We start from the raw sequence: 16267 nt of genomic DNA on the forward strand, positions 1-16267 counted from the left end.
GCTTTGTAAAGATTTAAAAAAAAAAAGTTCAACATCTTTATTCATCTGGAAAATGCAAATTAAAACCATTCTAACACATCACTTTGTACCCACGAGAATGGCTAAAAAAATCAAAGAAATTAACAACCCAAGTGGTGGCAAAGATTGGCAGCAACTGGATTCATACACTGCTAGTAGATTAAAAAAAAAAAAAAAAAAAAGAATTTGCCAAATGGTTAAGTTTATTTATTTTGAGAGAGAGAGAGTGCGCGAGCGAGCAAGCAAGCAGGGGAGGGGCAGAAAGAGGGAGAGAGAAGATCCCAAAAGGTTCCGCGCTCTCAGCGCAGAGCCTGAAGTGGGGCTCAACTTTACAAACCATGAGATCATGACCTGAGCCGAAACCAAGAGTCAAAACCAAGTCACGCACTTAACCAACTAAGCCACCCAGGCACCCCCAACAATTTCTTATAAACATACATGTACCCTGTGGCCTAACAATTCCCCTCTTAAGTATTCATCCAAGGGAAATGAAACATATGTTCCCAAAAAGACATGTACAAGAATGTTTATAGCAGCCTTATTCAAAGCAGGCAGAACTGGAAATAATGCAAATGTCTATCAACAGAAGAATGGAAAAACAAAGTGTGATATTCATAAAATGGAATACTGTACGACCTAGGAAATTATCTGTTGTTTAAAATAATGATATGAATTTATTATTCAATGAGGATGTCTTATTTTCTTCAAATTCTGTCTCATTTTAAAATGCATTTTTATCCCTAGTTGAAAATAATTTTTATTCTGAAAATAATCTTATTTTTTGTTTAGTAACTCACTTGAGGTTTTGTGCCATAATATAAACTTTTGAAAATTTTTAACTTGGTGCTTTTAAGAGCCAAATAAACCCCAGGGTCTTATTAAGTGATACTCCTTTTATTAAGTGATACTCTTAAAGGTATGTACGCATATATTTTCTTTTCTTATGCATTCTTGGTGCATGTTCATCCTAAATGCTCCCTCCAGAAATTATCCATGTATAAAAAGATGGCTGGCTTAAAATGGCTACTATGATGGAAACAGTGTCTTAGGGAGATACAACTTGTACTTGAGATAAACTGAATACTCAAACCATGGTTTAGGGCTTAAATGGCATTGTATTTAAAAGGCATTTTAAATACTATTGCTGTAACTTTCCATTTCCTTAATAAAAAAATATAAAACAAAATTAATCTCAAAAGTATGTTACGCAAAAGAAGCCAGATAAAAAGAATATACATAGTATTATTCCATTTATATGAAATTCAAGAACAGACAAAATCAGAAAGCAGTTGCAAGGAAGGAGGGCAAAACAGAATTGAAAAGGACATTAAACCACTTTTGCTGATCACTTACATAAATTAAATCACAGCTTTGAATATTATCCATCCCTAGATTCCACATAAAAATTAGAGACCATGTGGGGCGCCTGGGTGGCTCACTTGGCTAAGCATTCAACTCTTGATTTTGGCTCAGGTCACAATCTCATGGTTCACAGGTTCGAGCCCCACATCAGGCTCTGTGCTGACAGCACGGAGCCTGCTTGGGATTCAATCTCTCCCTCTCTCTTTGCCCCTCCCCAGCTCATGAGTGCACACGTACTTTCTCTCTCTCAAAAATAAATAAACATTAAAAAAAAATTAGAGATCACTCAAAAAGAGAAAAAAAAAGACAAAGAACAGAAACATAACTTCACTTGAAGGAAATACTTAAAGGTTAATGATCATATTTAAAATATTCCACTAGTGATAAAATATGAATTTCAGAGACTAGTTACTCTTTTCTCCCTATCAAATTAGCAAATATTTTTAAATGATAACACTGCTGGCAAAGATATATATCTCAAGCTCATACATTGTTAATGGGAATGTAAATTTGTACAACCTTTTCTAGAAAGAAATTATGCAATGTTTTGCTCTCTTGAGAACCCTTAGAAATGTAAACCTGAACTTGATAATTCTACTTATGGGAATCTATCTTAACAATATAGAAATGTGGATAAAGATTATATGTTTAGCAATATAAATGAAGATTTGTTTATAATTTTTTTAATGTTTATTTTTGAGAGAGAGAGAGACATGGAGCGTGAGTGGGGGTGGGATGCAGAAAGAGAGAGGGAGACACAGAATCTGAAGGAGGCTCCAGGCTCTAAGCTGTCAGCACAGAGCCCAACACAGGGCTCGAACTCATGTGCCGTGAGATCATGACCTGAGCCAAAGTCAGACACCTAACTGACTGAGCCACCAGGTGCCCCAGATTTGTTTATAATAATTGGCAATTAATAAGCAATATGAATGTGAAAACTATGGAAACTCGTTGTATAAATGATGATATATCCTTTAATAGAATTTTCTTCAGCAGTTTGAAACTGTTTTCAAATAATTGTAATGATATTAAAATGCATGTTAAAAAAAAGCAGGTTCCAAGGGCTCCTGGATGGCTCAGTGGGTTGAGCATTTGACTCTTGATTTCTGCCTTAGGTCATGATCCCAGGGTCATGGGATCAAGCCCTGTATAGGGCTCTGTGATGAGTGTAGAGCTTGCGTAAGATTTTCTCTCTCTCTCTCTCTCTCTCCCTCCCTCCCTCCCTCCCTCCCTCCCTCTGCCCCTTACCCCCACTCAAGCACACACTCTCTCTGTATATAGAGTAGAATAGAATAAGCAAGTTCCAAAATTATGTATATAGTAAAAACTTGCATAAGGTAAACACAGACATAATAAATGTTAATATCATTTAAAAAATAATGAAGGGTCAATATCATAGAGACTTTGATTATATTTCACAAGTATCTGGGCTTTCTTGCACAAGTGATATCCTACACTGATTAAGTCCACTAGAGGTGGGGGAAAAGACCTAAAGAATAAGAACATTCATTGAAGGAACACACCATTAGTATTACTTGGCTATACAAATAGCCAACTTATCAAAGCCTTATCATACCTTCAAGGTATGTTAAACAAGTCTATAACAAGAAAAAGTTACAGAATTCAATATGATGCAAATGTATACCAATCATGTTTAATTTGAGCTAAGGAAAATAATTAGGTGATTTAGTTATTTTCCACAGAAGTAAGCCCAGCTCTTTTACAAAGCAATGAAAAAGATGAGAAAAGCACAGTAAGAAGTCAAGCCAGCAACCTAATTTCCCAGGACATTAGTTCTTACTTGGCAAAGTACTGCCCTCAGAACTCTACAGAGAGGAAACACATAAAATTCAAATACCATATAAAAGATGTATACTATACTTTGCTTTTAAGATCTCCAAAAAGAAAACAATTAATGCATATTAAAACACAGAAAAAAAGGGCTCAATTTAGAGTTAAATGTTCTTAAAACAAAGAATCGGTTTATCTCAGGGAGCCTGGGCGGGCTGGTCAGCTAAGCGTCCGACTCTTGGCAGGTCATTGTCTGGAGGTTCCTGGGTTTGAGCCCCTGCATTGGGCTGTGTGCTGACAGACGGAGCCTGGTTGGGATTCTCTTTCCCTCACTCTCTCCCCTCTCCCTGCTCGCTCTCTCTCTCAAAAAAAAAAGAATCAGTGTATCTCAAAAGGCTAAGTAAATCGCACAAGTTGTAAAAGAACTATATTTTTACTATACTTTAAATGAAAAGGAAAATAGCATGCTATTTCTCACTTTCAACTAGGATTACATAGAAAACTTTGATATTAAAAAAAAACTTTGACATTAATGATGTTAATTCTTGATTGTGAATTTACCTCGGCTAATTAAAATCCTTATAATTTTTCTCTATGTTTTTAAACATCACTATAGAACATTTCCTTGAATTTCCATAAAGAATAAGGCCTTAGTATTTGATCATCCCTCAGAAAAAGGCTATATGTTTAATCCAAAAGAAGTGTCTTCTTTAGATAAAAAGATACTAGGGTAGGTGAGTCAAAGAGGGGAAAGGCAGGGAGAGAGGGAAAAAAGAAGGGGTATAATAGAAACTATTGTTCCTTTAAGTAACATGTTTAAAAAATCTGACCCTAATTTCCATTAAAAGTCCAGCAGGGAAGCTTGCCTAGAACTACAGACACAAGGTTGCCCTGTAAGCAGAAAAATGATACCTGAACTTCATTTAATGTTCAAGTATAAAGTAACATAAGGATGGGGGCGACTGGATGGCTCAGTCGGTTGAGTGTCCGACTTGAGTCAGGTCATGGTCTTGTGGTTCGTGAGTTTGGGCCCCATGTCAGGGTCTGTGCTGACAGGTCAGAGCCTGGAGCCTGCTTCGGGTTCTGTGTCTCCCTCTCTCTCTGCCTCTCCCCTGCTCATGTCCTCTTCTTTGTCTCTCAAAAATAAATAAACATTAAAAAAAATAAAGTAACATAACAATGAAATCATACAACCATATATTTAAATCAGTGGGTTCATTTATAACCCATTCTTGCAACTCTAAACTGCTTCCCTCAGCACCATGACCCCAACTGCCACAGCAGACCAAAAGGCCAACAAACTACTACTTGGAAGAATTAATAACAAGACAGAATATTTTATTAAACTTTTGTAACAGGAGTGCCTGGCTGGCTCAGTCAGAAGGGCATGCAACTCTTCATCTCAGGGTCATGAGTCAGAGCCCCACGTTGGGTGTAGAGGTTACAAAACAACAACAACCTTCCCCCCAAAAAAGAAAATATTTGCAAATCACGTATCTAATAAGGACTTATACCCAGAATGTATATTTTTTACAACTCAAACTCAATAATAAAAGGCAAATAACCCCATTTTTTAAATGGTCAAGGGATCCTAAAAAACATTTCTCCAAAGATAAACAAATATCTAATAAACCCATGAAAAAATTCTCATCATTAGCCATCAGGGAAGTTGAAAACAATACCACAGTGAGTTATCACTTCACATCTACTAGGATGGCTATAATAAAAAACAGAAGTAAAAAAAGTGTTGGTAAGGATATGGAGAAACTGAAATATTCATTTCCCACTGCCAGCAAAAATATAAAATGGTATAGCTGCTTTAGAAAACTGAGTTACCATATAACCCAGCAATTCTACTACTAGATATATTATCAAAGAAAAATGAAAACACATGTTCATACAAAAACTTATACAGGAATGTTCACAGCAGCTTTATTTGAAGACAAAACTGGAAACAATTCAATATCACAAGAGAATAGATTTTTTAAATTGTGATATAACCATATATTGGAATACTACTCAGCAATAAAAAGGAATAAATTCTTGATGCACAAAATAACATGGATAAATCTCAAATAAATTAGGTAGAGTGAAAGAAGCCAGACCTATCAAAAAAGCACACACCATACAATTCTCTTTGCATAAAATTCTAGAAAATGAAAACTAATCTATGATGACAGCAGATTAGTGGTTACCTCTGTGGGTAGAAAAGGAGAGATAGATTACAAAGAGGCACAAGGAAACTTTTAGAATGGTTAAGTATTGTCCTTATCTTTTTTTTTTTTTTTTTAACTTATTTTGAGAGAGAGAGAGTGTGCACACACAAGCAGGGAAGGGCAGAAAAAGAGACAGAATCCCAAGCAGTCTCCGCACTCAGCACAGAGCCCAATGCAGGGCTCAAACCCACGAACCATGAAATCATGACCTGAGCAGAACCCAAACATCAGACACTTAACCGACTGAGCCACCCAGGCGCCCCAAATGTTCCTTATCTTGATTGTGGTGGATAAATAGGTAAAAACTCATCAAACTGTATAAACATGTGCAATTTCCTTGTAGTCGATTATGTCTGAATATATCTGTCCAAAAAAAAGAAAGACAAAAAAAGAATGTATTTGCCATGTTAGGGGTAACAGAAGTATACTAGTGTTTCTGAAATGGCACATTTGGGTAAGTAAAAGGTAGAAAAAGTAGGCTGAGAGCTTTTAAGGATGAACCTTTTAAAAGTTAAAATAGTAACTGATCTCTATATGATAATAGCTGAATATATTCAACATCCACTGACAGAGCAAATAGTCAACCAAAACTACTATGAATTCAGTCTAGCCTTCAAAATAAAAAGTTTAGTTCATCTCAACATTTATACATATGATGTATATGTATAAATGTATAATACATGTAATATGTATATATGTATGAAAGTAATAAGTTCTAAAAATACATGTTTTAGCTATACATATATTTTTAGAACTTATTACTTTTGTCTATGATAATATTTGATGAGAAAATGGATTAACTGTAGAAAACATCCACTCCAACTCAAAGAGTTGCAGGTAACAAATTGAGAACTGCTAATAACGATATTCAATGCCAGGGAGACCCAATACTTAAATATTAGCTTAAATAAAATACAAGTCAAGTCTAATGAAAAACGTGTCTAATCGGTTCCATAGCTATACTTCATAACCCAAAAGAATTTAGGGATTAGTTATCACACTGCCAATCTGGGTGGAAGTAATTAAGAATTTACTGTGACTTAAAGGCAAAAAATATAGTTGAATTAAAAGAGAGATTCAAGTTATTCCACAGATAGGACTAAAAATAAGACAACTGGAGTGCCTGGGTGGCTCAGTTGGTTAAGCGTCTGACTTCGGCTCAGGTCATGATCTCACCGTTAGTGAGTCTGAGCTCTGCATAGGACTCTGTGCTGACAGCTCAGAGCTTGGAGCCTGCTTCAGATTCTGTGTCTCCCTCTCTCTCTGCCTCTCCCCCACTCATACTCTGTCTCTCAAAAATTAATAAACATTTAAAAAATTTTAATAAAATTTTAAAAAATTATGTACACTAATTAAACTTAAGGCAAAGTCCATTACATCATGAATGTTATAGAAATTACACACCTGCTTTCATCAGAGGTAATTTAAGAAATATAGCTTTTAACAGCTTTCTACAGATACAGATTTTTCTTTCACCTTTGACCAAATCCTTAACAAAGGAAGCTACTTAAATAGTAAAGAAGACTGTATTAACTGTAGGGGAGGATAACTAATTCCTTCTAACTGGCATTTAAAACTAACTTAGAACCATTCAATCTATAATGTTTAATAGTTTTTCTTGAAGTAGGGTTAAGGGTTCCCACTGCTAACAAAAGCATACAAAAACTCATACAACAATACATATTTGGAAGAGGATCAGGTAATATGCTAGAGCCCATGACCACACAGTAAAATATGAGCCTCATTTGCCCCGTGTTTTAGTCTAATCTACCAAACTAAACCAACCACATAAACTAAGACGGTAAATGTTTAAAGTACATGTAAAAATTTTAAGTAAATTCTGGTTTTCCTAACTGCCAAATTGTTTATACTCACACTATTTGGAATATTAGCCCTTCTAAACAGAGAAGTCAACAATAGGCTTAGTACTGTTATAATTATTAATAATTAACATCACCATGTGTTGACTGCCCACTATTGGCAAGGCACTAAACAAAATGATTTTCATTTAATTCTCATTATCAGGCTGGTAAAGAAGCTATTATAAGCTCCATTTTATGGATGACAAAACCGAGGCTAAGGGAGGTTCAATAAAATGACAAATTAGTAAATAATAGAGCCAAGAATCAAAAACATGGTCATACAATTCTAAAACCTGGATTGTGTCCATTCTATCATGCTTCCTCAGAACACAATGCCTTTTTCAATTTCATAATATAGTAGTTACAAATATCCTTCTGTCATCATCAGGGTATTCTATGGTTCTGTAAGATTCTTTGAAAAAAAAATTATATTGATTAAAGAATACTGGGAGCAAAAATTCCTTATAACAAAGTTGGTTATATTAAAAATATTTAAATAAACCTTCATAAATCATGCAAAGCAGCACAACATGACACAACTAAAAAGCACCGAAGGTATACTTGTACACGATTGACAAGGACAAAGCATCACTAACTTTTACTTCTCTAAGGTCAAAGATACCCAAGGTCAATCTTAGGTTACAAATTTTGCTTTTCTCAGTGTTGCTAGCTTCCCTGACTTTCCCTTTATTCAGGAGCCAAATAGTGTTCTACAGCTTTCAATCCCTCTTGCTCCCTAAATAACTCAACTTTGGTGGTGAGAGAAGGGGAAGTCACTGAACATTAATTATTAACACACTAGCTCCTTGGTTAACCCATTTAAGATGGCTGGGGGTCTCTTCCTACTGCTTAATCCCAGACTCCACCAGAGAAAGACAAATGGTATGACTTGCCCTAGTTACGACTGCTAGGGACCTATTCCCAAGAGTTGCACAAGCAGAGACAAGTGTCCAGCCTTCTAAATCCACATGGTACTGCCCAGGCTCCCATCCTCTAGGACTAGCAATTCTCAGTCTATTCACTTGCATTCTGACCTGCTTTCCTGAGTGGAAGATAACAAAGGAAGAGTTATAGCAGGCAGTGGAAACTGCACAGTACAAAAAATATGTCCATGGGAGAATGCTGCAAATAGGATCATCCTCCTTTACATATGTCACTCTAGGAAAACTGCCAAGAGGGGCTCACTACTCTAGACATACTTCCTACAGATCCTCCAGACTCCTCCTTAAACACATGTCAGTGTTCTCCTCGTTCTCCCTTAGTTTCGATCCTCCTTTTGCTCTAAGATTTCCAAGTGTGTATTTTATATTCTCAAAAATATATAAGCAGTATCATGAGGACATCCTATTTATCAGAACCTGCGGCTCAGATCTGAACAAACATCCTAAGGTTTTATACAGTACTTGTAACTTTAATAATGAAAATCCCAATAGGTTATATGACTGAAACAAATTCTCTTGGCAAATAATTTATCATGTCAAGATAAAAAAAATTAGATAGCAAATTTATTTTTTAATATTTAAGGAGTACAATTGTTTCCTTTCTCCCTAGCCCTATCAAGGAAACATGTATCAGAATTCAGAAACTGGAATTCAGAATTCAAGAGTCATTCTGTGGAAATCACAATCTATCAAACATAATAGATATGTTTTGGCAAGCTAAAAATAAAATGCAGGTTTTCAAGTACTCTACTAAATAAACAAGGGGCGCCTGGGTGGCTCAGTCGGTTAAGTGTCCAACTCATGGTTTTCGGCTCAGGTCATCATCTCACAGTGTGTTAGAGCCACGCACTGGGCTCTGCGCGGACAGTGTGGAGACTGCTTGGGATTCTGTCTTCCTCTCTCTCTCTGCCCCTCCCCTGCTGGCTCTCCCTCTCTCTCAAAAAAATAATAAACTTAAAAAAAAAAAAACAACACCACCTTTTTTTTAAGGTGGTAACTTTCCCAAGGGATCTTTTCTGATAAAAGTAATTCTCTCAGCAATCTGAAAACCAGACATAGGTTTCTGTACCTTTACACTACTAAATTCTCAGGCACCAACATTTCCATCAAGGTTTATTATATGGGTAGTTGAAGGCCAGCAGCAGAGAGAGCAGATCAGAAGCTATTTATAAAAGAAGATAAAATGCTACTGAAATAGAAAATAAACTTAATTAACCAGTGTTAATTGAACTTCTTTTCTAAATCATTTACTTGAATTTTCTTTGATATGTGAAATTAAGTCTCACCAAATTGTAGTCAGGAACACAGTTTCTTTGGGACTTAGAAACCACCATTCATTCAACTACAGATTACTAAATCTCACTATAAAATGAGTTGAGCAATCAGAGCTATTCACAGGTAAGTGTGATTAGATTATGGATGAATAATAAGTCAACTGAATAAAGTCCATTTATTAAAAAGCAAGTAATCAAATTGGTCAATGTTCACAATTACGAACAGTGAACTTTTATATTTTTCCCCCACATTCAATTATTAAGGTTTTACATTCCTCCATCAATTAGCAAAGAATTGAATGATCTATACAAATGTGTCCACCAACTGCACAATGACTTAAAGAACAACCACTGTGGTGGCAGGGATCCTCCATTTAATGCAATGCAAGGAATTCAAAAGCTTTCATCCTTGGAACCTTTGTTACAAAAATCAGTAAATTTCTTTTGTGAAAAGACTGCTTATTTTTTTCAGTTCAAAAGTATAATGATTATATGTTTTGCAGTCTTCCAAACAAAAATTTTAATGAAATATAAAAATCTGAGAACAATTATTTTTGAGAGAAAAAATTATGTAAAAATCCTAATGCAAAGCTACACCAAGAGTTTCTTCACAATTTCATAAAACATTAATGAAAGGGCCACATAAATCCCTTAAAGATTTTAAAGAGAGCTGCAAGAATCTCTAAGTTTTCAATACTTTCTCTGTTCCTGTAGCCACAAAAATTAATATAATCATCTCTTCCTAAATATAAACCATCTAGGTTTTTACAGAAGAAAAAGGAAACCAAGAACAGCACAGAAAATACACATATTCTTAATATAGCTGTAAAAAGGTATTGTAGATTGTATTTAGGTCCCCAAACAAGTTAAGTTTACAACATGTGGCACATCCAGTTCATTCTCAAGGGAGAAAATCATCAAAACAAAGGCTCCTGCTTAATAAACTATTTGCTTTGTAGTTAAGCCTCTATCCCAGGTGCATTTTACTGTGAATTATTATCACTTTCTTCTCTCTTCAAAAGCCTAGAAATCTAAAATACACAAGTATATTTGATTCCCTTAAAAATCCTTTCATATTAGGGGCTCCTGGATGGCTCAGTAAAGCTCCGGTCATGATCAATCCCAGGGTCCCATAGGGCTCCACACTGACAGCAGGGAGTCTGCTTGGGATTCTCTCTCTCCCCATCCCCTGCTCACGGGTACAATCTCTCTCTCTCAAAATAAAATAAACTTAAAAAAAATGCTTTTATATGTTTTGTATTAGTGTAAGGCCATGAGAAGCCTTATATTACTTTCACTCTCTTTTAAAAAGGAAACACTCCTTTGCTTTTCTTCTTTGAAATGTGTCTTACTTGGTTTTTACTTATTTTCTATACATGAACTGTTCTCAAACCAGTCCATTTCAGCGTTAGTTGTTTACTGCCAATATGTCTGTGCATACTTAGGTTTTTTACAGACAATGGGTTACCATACCGTGGTATAAAAAGAAAGGTAAACAAGAGGGCACAAGTGAAACACCACTCAATTTCATTTCTCTGACTCAAATTTCCTTAAGTCCTCATGCCAAAGATTCTCAATATCTAAAAAGAGGCACAACGCAGTATGTGATCAGGCAAACATAGGAGAAACCAAATTGGAGGCTAAAGAAATTAAATAGAATGTATGACCACCTGAGACAGAATTACCAGAAAAATAAAAATAAATAATAAACTCAGTCCCTAGAAAGCCCTACTGAAGGGCTACTTTTGCTGCACTGCATGGCTCAAAACAGTTTTTCAAACTCCTTTGACTGTAAGAAACAGATTTTACATTGTGACCTAGTACACACACAAGAAAATTTTCCCAAAACAACATTTTTCTTCACCAAATGCAATGCTAGTCAATTCTGTTCTATTTCATTTTATTTTCAATGCTGGTGGTAACCCACTAAACTGATTTTATAAATTACTAATAAATCACAATCCACAGTTTGAGAAACATAGGGCTTAATAGAGGATATCCCTTATATTTGGATCATTTTTGCAATCTGCCTCTACTTGTCTCTAGCAGGGTAGACAGTTTGAGAAGTTTAAACATTACTGTTTTCATTGAAGTAAGTGGCTTTTAAAGTGGGATCCTCTGACCATCACCTGAGATAAATGCAAATTCTCAGGACCCACCCCAGATGTACTGAATCAGAAACTCTGGCCAGCAGTCTGTATTTTACCAAGCCCTCCAGGTGATTCTGGTGCAAGCTAAAGTTTGAGAATCACAGCATTAAAAAAACTCGGGTCTTTATCCTCTATTTAACAATCTAGTCAGTAAGTACCCACTGCTTACTCGATGCCAGTCACTATGCTAAAAGTTCTACAAATATTAACCCATGTGAAAAAACAACCCTATGGAATAGGGACTATTATTATCACTATCATACAGATTAGGAAACTTGCACAGAGAGGTTAAATTATCCAAGCTAAGTGGTGGAATTTATTTTAAATTTGGCTCCCCTCTTTCTGATCAAGTCCCCAGTCCTTCCTACTCCCTTAGTTTCAGCCACTCCTCACCTCCCCTTTTTCCTTTCAAATTCCCCATCCTGTCAATGTCCTCATTTTCTAATATCATTGGTGTCATCCTAAAACAAAATTTTTTTCTAAGCCACTAGAATGCAAGTCACTTAACCCTGCTTTTAGGATGCTCTTCTCTTCCACCTTAGTATTATGAAGCCGAAGTTTCTTCTATGTCTGAAGTCCTTAGAATCTACTAATAACTACACTGTAAATTTCTCATATCTGCTGTTACGGCCAGTTTCCACAAGACCACCACTCTCTTCCAGAGCAACTTTCTCCTACTGCGTCCTATCTACGCCCTATCTACTTCGCGCTTCCTACAAGGAAATTATTTCTCCCCGCCCACCCCTGTGTCATTTTGCGTGACTACTCTCCAACTGAGAGAACTTCCACTCCCCGGTAGACCCCCTCACCCCAGTCTCAAATCCGAACTACTGCTCCAGGTCCCATGGTCCCCCGCGGATTCTCAGACCCAGGAGCTCCCAGCCCCGTCTTGGGTCTCCCATCCCAGACAAGCGGTGGGGGCTGGGAGCTCCTGTTCCTCCCCAGCTGTTCAAGGTCTCCACAGGTCCCACCCTCCTAAGACCTGCTTCTCCTAGACTCCCCCGGAGTCCTCCACCCTCGGACAGCCGCCTTTCTCAGGAGAGTCCCCAACCCCCTCTCTGCCTTTCCTCGACGCCCCTCGCTCAGACCCAGGCCGCTCACTGTCACCCCGGACCCCGGCCGCCCTCGGTGTCTCTTCTCCCTCGGACCCGGGCCACTCCCAGTTTCCCGGCCCCCCAGCTCCCTCCGCTCGGGCCGCTCCTGGGTTTCCCGGGTTCCTCTGCTCTCTTCCCTCGCACCCCAGCTGTCCTGGGTGTGTATCCCCGAGTCACCCGGTCCTCGGACCAGGTTGTTGCCGGTCACCCCGGGTCATCCCCCCTCTCCGGGACCCCGTCCGCTCCCGTCTCCTCAGGGAACTTACCGCTCACACACCGGCCGCCGGTCAGCGCCCAAGCAGCGGGACGTCCCAAGGGACCTCCCGGCACGAACCGCTTGGGTCTGCCCCCAGCCTATGTTGCCAACACGAACTCCGCCGCCGGGAACCGGGCCATTCTCCCACCAGCCCAGTCGGAGCGAACTCACCGCAGCCGCCGCCGCCGCCGCCGCCCTGGCCCCGGCCCGACCCGGCCCACACTCCAGGCCCCCTTCCTCCGGCCTCCGCCTCCGGAGCTCCGAGCTGGAGTTTCCGCCCCGCGACGGCCCCCAGACCTCAGGCCCGCGCTACCGGCACTCACCTGCCGCTGCCCCCAACCAACTCCAGCGCCACTGCCTTTACCTCGGCCGCCAGTAGCCATCAAGCGCCACCACCTCCCCCATGACAACAGGCCCACCCCGTTTCATAGTTCTTATCTCTCCATTGGATAGTGGGGCGGCGGCTCTCTATTCTGATTGGTTTCACTTACCCGTCTGTCATAGCTTCCTCACCGCCCCTTTTCCTGGACCCGGTATTTAGCCCCCTCCCGGACTCACAGCGTCCTGGACCAAGCTTTAGTTGTAATTGGTTGATGGTAGGGCAGTTCGAAGTTATGATAGGCTACCGACAATGTCTGTTAAGTCAATTGGCAAGGGATGTAGCTCCAGGGTTGGTTCAAACTTGGGCACAGTTTGGTTGCGCAGTAGAAAGCAAGGAAGGGGCCGATGTTCACAATCGAGGTTACCGGGGAAGGGTTAACTCTTTGTTGTAGAGTTCATTCTGTAAACTCATCCCTTTCTCCAGTTCCCTCCCTATTAGGAGAAGTTTATCACTGATAGTTTAGAGGGTAGTACTTACAAAACACCAACATCAGAGGTTGTGTTTAAGGAGTGTTTTCCAACTCCTTGGGAGAAAAGCACTTACACAGATAAAAATGTCCTCTTCTTGAAGTCTCAATGCACCCTATTTCCTTGAAGTTCTTTCCAGAAGTCTTCATGCTAAAGAGCAAAGCACAACCATTTATTTAGTAGAAATCAGCCCACTTTGGTTGCAGTTACAACGTCGTTAATAAACTGAAGTGGCATGTTGAGAGTTCTCCAGACTCACCCCTGGCTCCTGCCAAGTGACCAAGCAGCCATGAGCAAGTTTGGACGAAATGGGCCACATTTACCCGTGTGATGCTCTGGAAATGAGATTTCCGTCCCTCCCCGCCCCTTCTCCCAATTTGATTTTTATGTTCAGCAGTTCATAAATAGCCCTACTAGATGTGTGTCAGATATTTGAAAGCTTGTCTTTTCCTAGCATTCTAAATTAGGACCGTTGAATGAATTGCAGTTCTTTTCTCACATTAGCACAATGCACGAGAATAAATGATTGCATTTTTTATTCATTTGGGTACAAGTCACAGTACGCATTTTTGAGAAATCTGGTGTTGCTATAAAAACTCTTGTGCTCCTAGAAATATATCCATCCTTAGATTTTGCTTTTCTTTTTAATTTCCACCCACTTTTCATGCTCCTAAATAACAAAATGTTTGCCTGATTACTCTTTAAATTTCTAAGTCAGATTTAAATATACCTTTCTCACAACTCTACCTATAATACACAAACCCATGGACCATGAAACAAACCAGAGATGGATTGGGACAGGTCAAGGAGGCACCCCCTCACAAGCATTACCTTATGGTTGGGAACTTCCTGTGAGACTGAGAATCTGGACTTCAGAAATTTTGTGCTTTGCCCCTTTCTTCTTCCAGCTAACTCTTTGTCCCATATCTCTTCTACTCACCTCCCTGTCCTTTGCAGAGCAAGCTACAAGTAGTCTAAAACTTCACTGTTTGTTATCCAGGAAAAAAAAAAAAGTCTAATTTCTAGCTTATATTTTTAGTCAACTTTGAATAAACTACATATCACCAAACTAAGCAGAAATTATTCCTCCAGTAACTATAACAATAAGGTGTCTTTTCCTAGTTATTTTCCGGAACTTTCCTCCCCCTTCCCTCATCCTCACCTTCCAATTTAGAAATAACCTCCCCTTCAATTCAATGACTCATAAAAAGCCTGTAAAGGAAAGTGGAAAAGTCAAAATAACTTCGGAGATGTCTGAATCATTCAGTCAAAGGAAAGATCAGACATTGACCATGATAAGATGGAAGCCAAGACATAAGGCAAGCCTGAGCTAACATCCATAACAAATGAAGTAACATGCAAATGTGAAGATTCCCCAATGAGAAGGAGGTATCAGCATATCCTTTACACAGCCTTTTATTATATTACCAGCAGCTTTCTTCTCTCTAGTCTTGGCAGTATGCCCTACCTACCAATTTTAGAGCAAGTTAGAAGGCAATTAATGTCCTGGCAGATAGGAAACAATAACGTCATAGGAGGGCATGGGCATTATTATGGTACTTGGGGTAATAATGGCTCTTGTACAGCCATAGTGATTTGGTGCCATAGAGAACATAGAATTAGTCCAGCCTCACTAAGAGGACTTGCCATCTAAGTCCAGGAACTCAACAAAATAACTATCACAAAACAAGGAATACTTCCACAAAGGTCAGCTATTCATTCCGTTCCGTGAAAACAAAGTACTCACAAATGTTTTCACTCATACATGCATATATACATTTTACCACTCCTGTTCCTTATGGAAATCAGTTAAGAAAAAAAAAGTAAAATAAACATGTTCAGTCCAGTAAGAAAAGAAAAAATCTTAAAGAAGGAAGATTTTAAGGAACATTCTCTGATCCAACAGAAAGCTATTTATTATGTTATTAAAGTCCACACAGTACTAGAAAGTTTATTGCTTGTGCCCCACGTTTTGATTTTGCATGAGCCTTATCACATAACCTTACCACATAATTCATCCAGCCTCTCTTTTCTTTCCTGTGTTATGTCTTCACCACTCTTAAGACCCCATCTTAGAAAGCAAGAACACTGGAGTCAGGGAGTCTGTAGCTTTGTGTTGTGTGGCTGGCTGTGGAGGTGGTGCAGATGGTATCTGTTCGGAGGCACTTGAGCAAGACCAGGATAGCAGGTATATTAAAGGCAAAAATAGCCTTTATAAATCCTGATTACGTAGAAAATGAAGGACTTGCGGCGATGTCCTGATGTCTAAGGCCTCGGGCTTCAGCGAATGCTGATGCTACTTTCTGCTCTCTTTTCATCATATCACTTTTCAAGGGAGCAGAATCCAGGTTTCCTGTCATTTCTATTTTAGTCCGGGGTGGGGGCAATGTCACTAGGGAAAGCTCCTTTTCTGTTTGTTTATTTTTGGATTCCCCTCCCCCAACACTGGATTCT

At 38.8% G+C, this 16267-nt stretch overlaps 1 protein-coding gene across 12 annotated transcripts in view; it reads right to left on the reverse strand.

The window, feature by feature from the left end:
• NUMB (NUMB endocytic adaptor protein) overlaps window positions 1-16036 on the reverse strand; it is a 196245-nt gene extending 180209 nt beyond the window's left edge. For 2 of the 12 annotated variants that reach the window (XM_032593405.1, XM_032593407.1), the window contains exon 1: window positions 13288-13381. The gene's annotated coding sequence lies outside the window, so the exon portion shown is untranslated. Of the gene's footprint in view, window positions 1-12974; window positions 13096-13287; window positions 13382-13889; window positions 13964-15819 lie in introns of those variants that run through there. The other 10 variants (XM_030319513.2, XM_030319510.2, XM_032593406.1 and 7 more) reach the window with 8 other exon arrangements.
• Window positions 16037-16267: the final 231 nt, after the last annotated feature.

Source organism: Lynx canadensis, chromosome B3 (genome assembly GCF_007474595.2).
Source record: "Lynx canadensis isolate LIC74 chromosome B3, mLynCan4.pri.v2, whole genome shotgun sequence".
Classification (NCBI taxonomy): domain Eukaryota; kingdom Metazoa; phylum Chordata; class Mammalia; order Carnivora; family Felidae; genus Lynx; species Lynx canadensis.